This window comes from Protopterus annectens, chromosome 3.part0 (assembly GCF_019279795.1).
Source record: "Protopterus annectens isolate FY-2018-M chromosome 3.part0, PAN1.0, whole genome shotgun sequence".
NCBI lineage: Eukaryota > Metazoa > Chordata > Ceratodontiformes > Protopteridae > Protopterus > Protopterus annectens.
The window spans coordinates 1,496,272,699-1,496,287,006 of NC_056731.1; the positions used below are offsets into that span (position 1 = coordinate 1,496,272,699).

Sequence of the window (14,308 nt, forward strand, 5' to 3'; positions counted from 1 at the left end):
GTTCTAAATTGAATCTTGACTTTCTGTCTTAATAAAACATTTCCTCATTTAACCATAAATTCATTCAATGGTTCACAGTCTTTTTTTCTTAAGCAACAACAAATGTTTCAGAGTTTTCATATTCCTCAAAAGTAGTCTCCCAAAAATCTCAGATCCAATATGTACAAAAGCCCTTGCATCTTCAAGGTTTATCCCCAAAGATACAACAGTATTGTCCCAAACATAATACCTATCTATAGAAATGTCTCTTTTACCCTAAAAATGGACAATTAAACACTTATTATTTAAAGCCATACCTTTATTTTCATTTTTTCTCTTTCTGCTCGGACACAACTGCTGCATACGATTTGGTAGTGTCACTTCTCTTTTGTTCAGTATTCACTCTTAACTCATCCATATCCCTTTCTCCTTCTTTTCCACTCTTCAACTCCTCAGAAAAGCATCTTTGTACAATGTCAGGCCATGAAATAGCATTTCCTTTTTTAGGCTCTTTCTAATTCAACACCTGTACCAACATCTATGCTTCTAAACCTCCTTCATTTATATTTACAGTTTCAAAGTGTGGTATCTCCTTGTCCATACTATTTGTAAAATCCACATCAATTTCATTCAAAAAGCTACTGCAGCATGAATTTTCTTTCTTTATAATCGGCTCTTCCTTCTTCTCACTCAAAACGTCACTTCCACCTTTTGTCATCAGCGCCTTGAAATCTTCCTCTATCTCCATCCTCTCTTGCTAATCTCTGCAGCTAATGTATGGCTTGTTGCAATGGTGAAAAGAGTAGAGGAAGTTCCCTGATGCCCTAGCCAAATTTTCCTTAGTAGTAAAAATGCCTCCTCTGATCTCCCTGAAAATAGGCCACTAGCCTACTTGGATTAGTCTGCGCAGGAAAGTATAAATAAATAAGTAAATAACACATTATTTTACAGTTTATGCCCTGCCTCCTGAATTGGAGTGAGCATCTAGAGAGGGAAAACTGACACTATACCAAGCATGGTATGGTGGCCCTTTGCATCTGTGACAGGAATGACACACAACTGTAAGGGAACAGTCATGTGCTGGTATTGGGCATATACCAGTTGCTATACATGCGTAGACATTCAGTGAACTGGCTATCTCAAGTGGGGAGATACAGACTATATGGGTGAGGGGTGACAGCGGCTGCAGGGGGACTTAATGGGGTTTACAGTGTCAGCATACAAGACAGAGTGTTCCCTGTATAAACCCTGCATAGGAATCTGTAATTAGTACTGCCACTGCCACTGGTGCTGGTGTGACTCCAGCAAGCTCACACACACACACACACACACACACACACACACACACACACATATACACTCATAGAAGCAGTCACAAAATCGCACACAATGCACGATATGTTTGGATCTCATTTAACCTACTGAACGCCATGAGGGGCCAGAACCTTCACTGTAGACAGGCATGGCTTTCCTGGTATGTAAGGAAGAATGACACAGTTCGTGATAGAAGTGCAGTGTGTTAACTCATTGATAAGTCCATAACAATGGACAGCATCTCATTATGCCTTTGTACTCTCTAGGGGATGCCACACCAGCTGTGACATTACAGATCTCTTGTTGGTTGGTATCAAAATGTATGATGCAAGAAGCCCTTAATACTGTAGTGGTGTGGCTGTTGTGCTTAGGGCCACTATGTTATAACTTTTGTTCTACTACCACTTGGCATTGTGGGCACTGCACTGGATGTGCACATACCTGTGAGTGTGTATTAGTGGTATTGGTGTCTATGTTTCTATCAATGGTATGTAACATGCATTGATTTATGCTTGGGTGTGTTCAGGGGGGCCTGTGTGCATCATTTGCAACTGCTGATTACTGCAATCTTCATCATGTGTCACTCTGATGGCAGAGCAGTGGCTTAAATGGTTACTAAACCTTATCTTCTACATTGCAGCACAGTCTCAACTGAAGACTCTGGTGCCTGGTCTCTGACTACCTCTGAATCATGTAGACATTGTTATTCATATCTGTTTCTCATCTGCACATTGCAGGAGCAGAGTTATCTCATTTCTGGTATAATAACTATGGAGCAGAGCTCAGTCATGCTTTTCCTTGCATCTAGCATGCAGAATAGCACATCTTAATTGGTCCAGGCAACATTTTAGATCTGATTGTCTGAGTACAGTTTTTTACCCAGTACATTGTAGTACTACTGTAAAGTTATTTGGTATCAGTGCATTTTCTTGTGACAAAACCTTGGTAGTGAAAAGGAGTTTTGGTTTAATTGTAATAGGTCTGAAGGTTTCCCTGGGTTCATCTCCCAGGGTTATCACCCATCTGATAGCATTCATATGGTCATCGTAGATATGCATTAGTCTACAGACATGGCTGTGGTGCAGGCTATTTATGTAACTGGTTGGTGATGTGATCATGTGATCTAAGATAAGGTCGGACTTCCTTCCACTAATGGTGAATATTGTGGTTAGTATCCATTTCTAACCATAGGCTTGGTAATCTCCTGTTTATGGATATATGTTTGCCTACCTATTTGCAGCATCTGTAGAATGGCTTTTATGAAAATTGCTTTTGACGTAGTGCTAGTAATAGTACACACTTGTTGTGTCTTTCGGCTTTTCCCAGTTAGGGGTCGCCACAGCGGAACTCCGGTCCGCTAATGATTGGCAGTAGATTTTTATGTGCCGAGTTGCCAGCTCTGACGCACAACCTTCAATGAAGGTACGCCCATTCACGCATGTCTCCACACAGAAGACGCTCTAGCTGAGAATCGAACAGGACAACGTCGTACTGTGAGGCGACAACGCTACCGCAGCACCACTACCGCAGTCTAGTAATAGTACACACTAATGCTTGAAATACCATGTGTTAGCAGGCATTTTTGAAAATGATGAAAAATGCATAGTATTTGAAGAAAGTATACTTTTAAGGGTTTCAGCCCACCCTTTCACATTATATATAGTATTACTTGCTGGATTGTCCATATTTTTATGCTGAGCATTTTACAACAGTTATTCTAGTGTATAACATCTAGAAATCCTTGCAAAGTAGTGATGCCATTTGTAAGATTAATATTCTAGCTTTCCTCGATGTATTTGTCAAGAAAATGTCCTCAGCCTTCCACCCAACCACTGAAAGACCCACCTCATGGGACTTTCTTAGAAATTTCTGAAAACTTTACAGCTCTTTTGCTTCAGTCCTTCTTGCAACTGCTGTATGTTCTATGGATGAGGTGGGTCATTCACAGCCCCCATTTTGGTTACATGTTTGCATGTTTCCTTGTTAGGATTACTTGGTCTATAAATGCATTTTTTCAGGTTGTAACACTCCTCACTCATTTAAACTGATTTCAACTTGATATCCATTTTTTTTTTCACTTTTGGTGAACTTTATTATTGCTTTCTGAGCCACTGGGTAAAGACAAGTGTTTTTAGTGCACCCTTTTGGTTCCCATCTTGTAATTTTGTGTTCAAGTTCAGGAAAAAAAAACTAAATTCAAAATAAACCAAAGCCATTCTGTTTGAAATAACAGTACTTCTGTTTGATAAGATAATATGTGTCTTGCATTTGTATATATTCTTGAAACGTTAGAGATTTTGAGAGAGTCCTTAGAACATTTGTCTTTTCTAACGGTGTATACCAAACCACTTTTCAGATTTCAAGTTTATTAAAGGATTTTACAACAAAATGCTAATAACCAAAGGGCAAAATAAATCATAATACATATACATAACTCATTAATTAGATTCAAATATGAGTTAGGTGATGAAACAAGAGTAAAATAAAGTACTCAACCCACTCCATCAAATTCTGCTTCAAAAAGATGTTTTAAGACCCCTGCAGAAGTCAGCCAGTTACAGAGATTCTCAAAGACACTTTGGTAGTATGTTCTACAGGTCTGGAACCTGAAAATCAGAGGAACTGACACCACAGATATCCAGATGCACTCAGGGAACCACCATCATCCTCTGGGGAGGAAGAGCACTGTACCTGGGCAGGGCTTATAGGTTCATAGGTAAGTACTAGCAAGCTGCCTTTGTGGGCCATTTTAAGCCTAGACAATTTTCTTTTCAGGGCTGAGACTCAAACTCTGTACATTGTGTCTGTGTGGCAAACATTTAACCATTATGGTAGTCCCAACCTGCTCCTTCCAGTGAGTGGGGTACATGTCACAAATAGATAACTATACCATATTTGGGCAGGGCTGTAGGACATAACCAGCTCCTTCCAGTAAGTGAGGCACACATCTTGAATATATAACTATACCATATCTGGGCAGGGCTGTAGGACATAACCAGCTCCTTCCAGTGAGTGAGGCACACATCATGAATAGATAACTATACCATATCTGAGCAGGGCTGTAGGACATAACCAGCTCCTTCCAGTGAGTCAGGCACACATCATGAATAGATAACTATATCAATATTAAGAACTTATGGTGGAAGCCCATAAAGGCTGTGCAGAACAGGCATAATGTGCAGGTAATGAGACATATCAGTTAGTATCCTTGCAGCAGAGTTATGTGCTACCCGTTAGCGATCAAACTCTGTGTTGAGAAGTTCCAGGTATAGGGCAATACAGTCATCAAGCCTAAATGAGATCAAGGTATGAACAACCAGCCACTGATAGGTCAGCTTGAGATAAAAGGAACGTAATCCTAGAATTGTTTCAAATTAGGAGCCAAGACGTCCCAAAGTGTCAGCCTAAAATCAAAAATAACACCCAGGTTGTACATTCATTCAACAAACTCAAGCTTATTTCCAACATATAAGATGAAATTATGGAGCAAAGGTGCAGAGACGTCCTTCAAGTTAGCATGACAACAGACAGAAAAAAAAAAGATAAGCCAGAGTCTTCATTCTGTAATACCTTAAACATCTTTTGAAGGAGGCTCATGGAATACATGCAAATGACTCTTTAAAGTCATTCGAGTTTTGGCTTTTAGGTCATCAAACAGAAAATACACACTTTCCAAATCTCTTTGAGGGAAGGAGAAGGTGTCATCAGCACAGCTATGGTATTCTAGACCCAGTTTACATTCATTTAACTGAATCACAGAATATTTTTGTAGAAAAACATTGCCAGTAATAGCCAAATTATGGACAGCAGAGTGGTACTGATGTTGAATTAAAGAACCCCGACAGTCAACATTCACAATTTTTTTTTTTTTTTGTTTGTTTTTATTGTGATATTTACACACAGCCCAAAACCACCAAGTGTGGAAGGGTCTAAAACACAAAAATCTACCTGTTTGTATGTTTTTGTGGGGGGCTGTGCACCCCTGCACCCCCTTTGTGGGGGGCTGTGCCCCATACCCCCTATAAATTATATACCAGCTCTGAGATCGCACTACAGTGAGGAAAAGGATAAATTTCCCGATCCTCATTGTACCGCAATCTCCATTCATAATAGGGACCCATTTGCACTCATAAACACAGCAGCAGACTTCAAAACTTCAGTTTCTCAAGCGTGAATGACTCAGTCCTTTCATTAAAATTAATTCAACATTTTAAGGTATGGGATTTAAACGCTTCAGTTATATGCCTTTGTGCAATTCAGAATCGATGTTATGCAAGTCTGTGATATGAATGTAAACTGATAGACCCTTCTCCCTAACAAGATCTCCTAAGGAAAGCATATATACTGTAAACAATGATGGACCTAAGGCAGAGCTCTGCACTACTTCCTGAACAATAGTAGACCTAAGATGGAGCTCTGTACTACTTCTTGAACAAACAGTGGACCTAAATTAGAGCCCTGTACTATGCCCTGAACAATAGTGGACCAAAGATAGAGCCCTGTACTACTCCTTGAACAATATTGGTCCTAAGATAGAGCTCTGTACCTCTCCATACTCAAGTCACTGGGTATTACTAGGAAGAGTTAAGTCCGGACCAAACCACTCCAGGAACATAGAGGAGATACCACAGTAACAGCAGAAGTACTCTATCATACTGCCTTGACCAATGGTACTAAATGCCGTTGAGAGATCCATGAGGACCACTTATGAAAAGTTACTTTTCATACTTACTTATGAAAACATTAAGTACTATAGACTTAGTTAGTGAAGCTATATATGCTGTAACCTTAGTGTTAAATAATGCCAGAGATATGTGGGCCACTACTAATTGCCCATGTGGGCCATTTTAAGTCTAACTAATTATCTCCTTTGAGGACCAAATCCTGCACCTTGTGTCTGTAAGGTATACACCATGACCATTTTGCCAATTCCCAACCCCATGTTTAGAAAGTGAGGCTGGATATAGAATTAGTCAGGTACTTTTTATTGCTGGCGCATAGTGGGTGTTCTTCCAGGCTGCTGTAATTCCATTCATCCAAAACAACTTAGTGGACCTCCTTAGTTTACCAGCAGCAGTTGCTCCTGAATGTTCCCCAGCACAAATCTTTCTTTACAGTCTAAGAAATATGTGGGTTCATCCTTTACATGTCATAGCTCAAGCTGGCTTTCTTATAACTGCTCCTGAACTAGACCTAAGGCTCTTCTCTTTGGAACAAGTTCACTGCCCATAGAACACAAGCACTCTACAACCTCCATATCCCCCTATCTACACTTCTTCTCTAACTGTTTACTTTTCCCCTACAAACTCATCCCAACTTACAAATACTCTACTTCCACCCTAATTACCCCTACTCCTATAAAACTCTCAAACTAGATATTAAACATAAACCTCTACAACTTCTCTTGGCTAATCAATTCCACAACCAGACCTTCCAAAGTCTACTCCTCTGGAAGCACCCTTGACTGGATTCTGGTCTCTCATCCACATTACATGTCCAATAGTGGTACCCTCCCCAACTCTTTTAGTGATCACTTTCCCACTTTTGCTCATCACCTTTCCTCCTCCTTTCAACTGTCTCACTCCTATATTTCCACACGCTCCCTAAAAACATCAACCCCAATACCTTCTCCAATACACTAAAACATATAAACTGGAGCCCTCTAAAAACTCTCTCCTTAGAAAATGCTGTTACTTTAACACAACATTTTAAACCTTTTAGACACCATTGCCCGCTTGAAAACAAAAAGAATTAAAAGTAACACCCTCCCTTGGTTAACCAAAGATAACTTAGCTGTCATGAGTCTCCAAGATAAAGCTTGGAAACGCCACCAGAAAAATAAAACTCCCTTCTCCCTTAACGAGTATGAAAACTAATTACAGCAGACCATAAATCCTACTTCTCCATACTCTAAAATAACCATAAGACTAACCCTAAAAAGGTCTGGGATGGTATCAACTTCCTGTTTAACCCAGGTAGAAAGGAAAACCCTTGCCCTGATCCAAATGCCTCTGACATGGACTTAGCCACCCAATTTAATGCTTTCTTCATTGACTCCATAAGCAAGCTAACATCATCCTTCACTAATAATCCTACATCCACTCCTTTACCTTCCCCTATCTCTTCTTCCTTAAGCACTTCCATATCCCTACCTCCTTCCTTCTCTGTGAAACCCATCCCAATATCTACTATAAAAAAACTTCTCCAGAACTTGAAACCATGCACCAACGTCCCTGATAATATTCCTTCCTATTTTTTAAAGACAGACGCAGAAGCCTTTGCCATCCCCATCTGTATTCTAATAAATCAGTCAATCCAAGAAGGCCGTGTACCCCAACTTTGGAAAAAGGCCTTTATTATTCCTGTTCACAATGATGGCAACAACAATAATATTCCCAATTTTTGACCTATTGCCATCTTATCCCCCATCTCTAAACTTCTTGAAAAATGTATTCACCTACAACTCCTACCCTATCTCATAGACAACCACCTGCTAACTCCCACACAACATGGATTCAGGCCTGGCCACAACACTACCACTGCTCTTCTCTCCTTCCTTGAGACTATTAACAAAGCTTGCGACTCCGGCTGCACTGTGTCTACCCTCCTCCTAGATCTCTCAAAGGCATTTGATACTATCTGTCACAACCTTCTCTTAACTAAACTCTCTAATCTAAATTTACCCCTCTCCTCCATCAATTTGTTTACCAGCTACCTCTCTAATGGGCAACAAGCAGTCAAATGGAAAAAAGCCACTTGCCCATTCATCAGTACTCCCACAGGTGTACCCCAGGGTTCAATTCTAGGGCCCCTACTGTTCAATATTTTCATAAATGACTTCCACCACTCCATCCCTAATGCAAAACTTATCCAATATGCTGATGATTCAACAATTATCTGCTGTGCCATCTCTACCTCTACTCTCATAAAACTAACCCAAGATACCTTCTCTTCCACTGAACAATGGATGTTAGACAACCACCTAGCACTCAATACATCAAAAACCAAGCTTATATTTACCCCTTCTAAAACCACCACCATAGACAAAAACTCATTCTCAATCACCAGTCAGAATAATAAAAACTCATTCTCAATCACCAGTCAGAATAATATATCTCTTGAAATAGTATCCAGTGCAAAACTTCAAGGTGTCCTCATTGATGATCAGCTTAAGTTTGATACCCATCTACAAACAAATATAAAAAAAAAAAAAAAAAACAGAAACTAGGTATCCTCTACCGCCACAATTACCTGACTCCCTCCACCAAGTCTGTTCCCTCTACCACATATCTCATCCCCTCTCTCCTGTATGGTGCCCCACTCTTTACTAACTTACAATCTTCTCTCAAGACAAAACTTTCTTCCTGCTACAACAAAATTTCCAAGTTTGCCACAGGCTATAAATCATCCACCCATCACTGTACTGCCCTTCATAAACTACATTGGCTTGAGCTGCCCAATTATCTTACTTATATTCAACTCACCCATGCTCACAAACTCATCTTCAGCCCATCTCTTTGCCCCTTCCTTGCCTCCACCTTTAAAATGCACCTACCCAATAGACTCTTAAGGACCAATACCCAAAATCTGATTGAATTGCACAAGCCTGCCCACCCACCAGGTAAACATCTACTGTCTTTCTCCTTAGCACATCTCTGGAACTCCCTGCCACCTCTTATCCATACCACTGGCAGCCTCTCTACCTTTAAAGCCTTGCTTCACTCACACTTAACATTCCTCTGGGAATGCTCCTGCTCCCATCCTACATGAACTCCCCCAGCAACTAACCTTATTTCTCACCCTCCCTCTCTCCTTTGCCACCCCACTCCAAACTATCTACCTCCCCACTTTCTTCTTTACTCTCTTCTTCTCCAAACTTTTCCTACTCTGCTCATCTCTCCCTTAGCCCCTTTAACCTATTTATCCCTTGCCCCTACTGTTATATTTCCTCAGAATGTACAAATATATTTGTAAGTATCGACTTATGTTTTTTTTTTAAGTTCTGTTTTATGCAGTGGTAGGAACTAGCATATTTGTTTTTACCTGTACTTCTTTTTATTATATTACTATAACTTGTTTTTATTATGTTATGTTGTCTTTATAGAACTTTTCTCCCCAGGACTCCATTGAAAATGGGCTCTTCTCAGCCCAATGGAACATCCTGGCAAACAAACTTCAAATAAAATAAATAAATAAATACAATCATTTTCTCTTCACTGACTTCAGACTTGTGGGAACCAGTGATTCTTGATTTTTGTCAAAAGACTTCTGGGCTATAGCGTCATTCTTAACTAAGCTATTGGTAGAAAATATACACATGCATGTGGAACCAAACTCTCCAGTGCCACCATACTCTTTCATCTATAGCCAGCAGCTCTTCCACTGAATATAAAGTATGAACACCAACATATTTAGCAGCAAGCTACAGATGAAAGGTTGGGGGGCTTCACCAGCTACTGAGTGGTTGAGCATAAAACTTCTATGGTGGAATACCAGTATAAATGATGTTATATAACACAAGAAAGAAATTAATACTTACAAGAAATCGCATTCTACGTACCTTAAGAGCACACTTAGGCAAACTAGTAAAGAGCTTAAGGAAACGATTAGGAAGCTCAAAGCTGAATATACACTTAAATAGCTGCTAATACAAAAATAATTACAAATCATTCTTTAACTGTTTCCGGAAGTTATGCAATAACAACCAGCAATATTCAGAGCTAGTCCACAAAAATACTGCCACCTATGACACACAGAATATAGTTAATATCCTGGCTGACAAATTTAGTGCAAATTTTCCTCCAATCACAGTTATAGTTATTTCACAGATTCCACGGTCTCTTGCACCACCTTTAATTACTATGGAATAAGTCCTGTTAGTCCTCTCAAGAGAAAAGAACACCTCATCCACGGGCCATGATAACCTACAAAGTTGCCTGGCCTATCTGAACTCCTACTTAACCTCTTTAACCTAAGCCTCTCCACTGGTTACATTCCTGAAGCTTGGAAGACATGCACATGGGTGGTCCAACAATGCACTCAGGTAACTACATTAACGCTATGAAATGTATTGTCTCTGACCTTAATCTTTAAATTGAAAATTTGTTAACTCAAGACCCTCATCGACTTGGCTTTGCAAAGAAGGTCTTGCCTCTTTCATTTCATTAATGTCTTTGAAAAAAATGATAAATATGAACACAGGAGTATAAGCATGGTAAATATAAGCCTGATATTTAGAAGTTTATTTAGGACTTCCAGAAATATGGGTTATACAAGTGTAATCATTGTATGTCGTTTATCAGATAGTTCCATGTGTCTGATGATACAGGAATACACATCCTTCTAAAATTATATAAATAAATGCTGAACAAAATTAAACTAACAAACACAGAAGGACTAAATACGTGAAAACCTTAATCAAAGCATATACATAAATTCTTTTACAGTAAGTGGAAATCAGGCAACAGAGACAAATGGTTTCATCCAGGAAATGAAGATATGCTTCATTCTAGAATTAGAATCAAAGTAAAAAAACACTGCATGCTGTAAGCAAGTGTTACTAAGAATGTACTGTGTATTTTTAATGGCTGCGTAACAGAGATCGGTACACTGTTATTTGAGATTTAAAATATAAGCACTAATGTTCATGTATATGTAAAACAAGCAAAACATTGAAAACAAACAATATTAAATTACTAAAATATATTTTTGGGGGTGTGGGTGGTTTTACCATCCTCACCTCCCAACAGAATAGAATAACTCCATGACTGCTGTACCTCAGATTAAGGGGAATTCTCTGAGACATTACAATCTCAGAATTAGTATATACCAAAATAGAATCATACATTAGTGTTCAAGGTTTTGAGTGTCAGGCAGCAATGTGTTGATCTTCTCACATGCTCCAGTATTCTGCTGCTCGAGAATACGTATACATTAATATTCATACTCAAAAATGCAAATGCTAATGTGTAGAAAACCAGCAACAAATGAAACTTGCTGTAGAAGTATAAAAACATTTTTTATGCCTGGACCCCTCCCCATCCTTTGCTACCCACATGGTACTCTCTGTCCTCACAATAAGGGGAATTCTCCAAGATGCTATAGTCTCATAGTTTGTCTACAGTATATGTATCACAACAGAGTCACACATTAGTGTTTGCACTTTTTTGACCGAATGATCTGCCCACTGCTGATGTCCACTTATTTCTCCATTAGCTTCTTTCAACCTCTCTGACAGCCCTTCATGCAAAGGAGAGGACCAGGCCAGATATAGCCGGTGTTAGTCATCCACAAATCTGCTGCACTGGGAGACCCCTGATCATCCATTTCTGCATGGGGCTCTACAAATGCTGCAGCAGAAGCTTAAAAACACTAAAAGACGTGCTCATTCTGTGATCAACTGCTCTATCAGGATTGAAGTATATCTGGGTGATCAGAAAATGAATGAATGATTTGAACCCTCTACTTACTGAGAAATTAATAGGAGAAGAAGATTCAGATCCTTGGAGGCATTTTTTTTCTCTTGCAGGGATTATCTTGAACACTTCCAGGGCTTCATTTAAATATGTGGGCAATGGTGACAGTGCAGGCACACAGAAGTGAGTCTTTCTTTTTTGCTTATGTTTTGCAGTCTTGGGTTGGAGATGTGTCAACGTTTAAACATTACTCTATTTCACTTAAAAAAGTTAATAGACTGCCAGTATTTGATTCAATATGCATTTTCTGAACAAGAAGAAGTTTGAAGCTCTAATGTCTTCCATTATTGACTGGCAGTAAACATTTCTTAACGCATTACAAGAAAAGTCACAAATGTATGAGGGACACAGTGAAAATATGAGGCAAAATAATGGACATTCTGCAAAATAAGGGATAGCTGAAAACTTGCCTCTCAACTGCCTCTGATTTTAGTTCAGACTTTTGCTCTGGCATTCCTTAGCCCTCCTAAAAGCAGGTGATTTAGACAGAACACATTTTGCATTATATTTAATAAATAATGACAGTCATTCAAGTTATAGACTTCTTTTACCTCAGAAAATGTTTAATTCATATTCTCTTAATCTGTCAAAATTTCCACTTAATGCTACTAATATTTAAAAAGTGCCTCTGATTTGGGGCATTTACCTTTGATTATTTTTGGATGTGTCCCTGAATCTGGAGGTAAGATAGCTATGGTTGAGAATTTTAGCTAGACATGGTAGTTACTGACAGTAGCATGCTAAAATATATTAATGTAGTCAATATTTCTTTCATTTTCCTTGTGACACATCAGCAATGATTGCTATGGAACCTGTGTGTGTGTGTTTGTGTGTAAAAAGCTGAAGAGTAACTTAACATTTTACACTTATACAAAAAAAAGTGTGCTCATAAAGTGTCTGTCTTTTTTTTTTTTTAAGAAGCAGGTGGGCCATGTGTGAAAGCAAGTGATCTTCAGACTGGATTTTCAGTGTGTGCGCGTGCGTGCATGGGTGCACGGTACAGGGGATTGAACTGTGTATGTCTCACAGGAATGGGCTAAAATATTTAATTGCAGCCATTATTTATTTTGCACGCACATGCACGAACACACACACACACACACATTTTTGTGCGTGTCTTTGTGTGTATGTACAACTATACAGATATCTATATGTATCTATCTATATATATATATATATATATCTTTATCTATATAAGCACAAATTACAAGAGGGAACAGAGCAGATGTCATCCTAACATTGCAGTCTTTTGGGTCTGCTTCATGAATGTTGACTTCCATTTCTGAGAGGTTTACCTCTCATAGCCTTGGTTCATGAATGGAGGCACGGTACCTGATTGAAGCAGAATGGATACCTGTCAACTGACCCTGATTTTGCAGAATGTCTCTGATTTTGCTTAATATGTTTGTCCGCTGCCTCAAAATAAATCACTGAGGACTACTGTCAGTCAGTAATGGCAGACACTAGTGTTTCATACTTGTTATTGTGCTGGAAATGCATGTTGATATAAAACCTGTTTTTCTATTAACTTTGTAAATGAATTAAAGTAATATTTTAAAAAATGTCCCTAATTTGGGAATTTAGTCCTTCCATTATTGCTGGCTTTGTCTTGAATTCTTGAGGAAGGAGTTGAGAGGTATGGAGGAATGTTCCTCATTTTTGAGCTCTATAAAGTCGATGCAACATGCTATTCTTCATGGAAAGGGTCCCGCACGCATTCATTGTTAAGAATTTGTTCTTACTAATATCAAAGGTAAATAATATAGAATCCTATTAATTCATCAAAATAACTTTTTGTATGCAGTTAGAACAGTGATTAACCATGCTGTAAACTTCCTAGATGAAGCTGATAATAAGGGTTGCACATTTTGCCCATTTGATCCACATTATAGGAAGAGTGTTCCATGTTTTGGGTACAGATGTTGGATTGATGGTTATTTGAATGCATTACCATGTGGTCCTTTTTTTATAGTTGTTAAAAATTGGTAAAGGGGGTTATGGCTGGATAGATGGAAGGATGGCTTGATAGATGGATGGACTGATGCATGGATAAGAGTCAGCCATCTAATATTTTCTGGGGCTGTTTGTGGAAGAAAATAATGAACTGCTAATGTTTGTGCATTATTTTTGGCTTTCAGGACTAATGTGGTTTGTGTGGGGCAACTTAGAATACTTTAATGTGTGGCTACTTTTTGTGAGTAACAGTTGAAATGCATTATACAACTATCATTTTTTATCACAATTTGACATCTGATGCTTACATAGAAGTGGCTATAACTGCTAGTTGGGAGGATGAGGGCTCTTTGGATGACAGAAACTGACCCTTTTGTTATTTGCTCAGTTTAAACAGTCATTAATCTGGCTTTGCAGGATTGTGCATTGGAATGAAATGAGATGAAATGCTTTACTGTGATTAGTGGGTACTTGCATGAAACAAACTTGAATTATTGTGACTTTTCTTACTATTAATTTTCACCACAATCAGACATCAGAGATAGACACAGTAAAGTGACCGACTGTAACTGATACATAAAGAGGCC

At 38.8% G+C, this 14,308-nt stretch overlaps 1 protein-coding gene across 4 annotated transcripts in view; it reads right to left on the bottom strand.

Annotated features, from left to right (window-relative positions):
- The window catches only part of RGS20 (regulator of G protein signaling 20), a 910,627-nt gene that overhangs the window by 26,280 nt on the left and 870,039 nt on the right, over positions 1 to 14,308 (bottom strand). The gene's annotated exons all lie outside the window — the stretch shown is intronic.